Source organism: Galeopterus variegatus, unplaced genomic scaffold (genome assembly GCF_000696425.1).
Source record: "Galeopterus variegatus unplaced genomic scaffold, G_variegatus-3.0.2 Scaffold4887, whole genome shotgun sequence".
Taxonomy (NCBI): domain Eukaryota; kingdom Metazoa; phylum Chordata; class Mammalia; order Dermoptera; family Cynocephalidae; genus Galeopterus; species Galeopterus variegatus.
The window spans coordinates 85,791-87,655 of NW_007730998.1; positions in this window are offsets into that span (position 1 = coordinate 85,791).

The following is a 1,865-nucleotide window of genomic DNA, read 5'->3' on the forward strand; positions in this document are numbered from 1 at the left end:
TTCTATTTAACTAAAATCATCTAAAAATAACTACTTCCCAGGACTGTGTTACATAAGGATATATGGCAACTGCCCAGCACAGCTATCTGAATTGTTGAAAAAAATTCCAGAAAGGAAGTGCCTTCCCCTGAGCATCATACCTATTTCACATTGTAAGTGTCAGTGATGCTGACCATAGCAATTACCAATAAACCATGGTTATTGCTAGAGTTATGATACTGGCCATTGATACACACAAATGACCACGCTCCTTCACTTCTAGTAAAGTGTCAGTGTGACACACAGGCCATAAAATGACTAACAGAATTTTGATGGAGAGAAAAATAATTACATCACCATTACATCATATGTACAAATGAATTTTAAGATGAAACCTGATTTCGAAAATATTAAAATATTTCATACATATGTTAGCACTGAGGAAGTATATTGTAACATTTTATTGACCTTATCATTACAAAAGTTTGTTCATTTATTCACTCACTTAAGGGAGATTGTGTGTGTGTGTGTGTGTGTGTGTGTGTGTAAGGAGTCTTCAAAAAGTTCATAAAAGGAATGGCATTGTCTTTTGATTCCATTTTTCCATGAACTTTTTGAAGTATCCTAATACATATGCTATATATATCCTGTATATCTCATATATATTTCTATCTCCTCTATATCACAGATTGCATTGATAAAATTCTTATGATTTTGTTTTAAAGATTGAAATGATCCCTTTTTTAAAATTCATGCCACAAGTCTTTATTTAGCATCTTGTATGTGTCAGGCAATCTTTTAGTCATTTGGGATAAAAAGTAAACACACTGGACAAAAATTCCTCCCTCCGCAGAGTTTACATTCTACTGAGGAAGATTTTCAATTAAAAAAAAATGAATGAGTAGAATATAAACTTAATAATGATAGGCACTATGGAGAAATTTTATTTTTTAAAAGAAGGGAGATTTACAATTTGGAAATTTGTGATTTTAAGTAATCAGTCAAAAAGTATATAACTTAGAGTTCTTCCTTCAAAACACTAGTATAAAGAGTGACTCATTTGTACTGTGTCGTGGATTGAACATAAACATGATTTTTTGTTGTTTGATTCATGTCCACTGTGAGTCCTTCATTATGCTAAGCATTTTGAATAAATAAAAAGTAAAAAAAAAAAAATGTAGATTGAGAATAGAGAATGATACATTTGAAGACACTGGACAAGATATTTCATTAAGTGCTAAATTGTAAGATACAGACATAAGTGTAGACCATACTGGGAGAAGAGGATAGGTAATTCTTAGCAGGTCCTGGAAGGTTCGCCTCTTCAGGAGAGAGACATGCTCTATTCAGGTGTGTGTGTCTGACTCACCTGGTAATCATTGAGAACTTACAGGGATTGCTATCTTTGATTCCCAACACCCTGTATGAGACATGGGACATATAAGGCAATCAATAAAGAGTTACAGGATGAAGGACTGTCTCCGGTCTTTCAATCCAACTCTCATGGGACTGGGAGAGCTTTCATAAGGTGGTGGTTCTTATTTTTAAGCAGACTCTATTTCTTAAAATTGTTTATATTGGCAAACCTCTATTTACATTCTCCCAGATTACTGGGGATATTATTTAAATTCCTCAATGAAAGGAGCTTTTTTCTTTAAGGTTTTGCTAGAGACTGTATTGTTTTTTGTAGAAACATACTGTAATGAATATATTATAAAGGGACAGACCTGTAATTTAACCTTGGAGGAAAATCACTTCTAGGAAGATTACTAAGCTGTTCTACATTTCAGGTTGATTGCATAAGAGGATAGTAGAGAGTAATTGCTCTAATATCCATAGCTTAAGGTCACAAGTTTAGTACAAACTTTGTTTTACTGGTTTGTTCT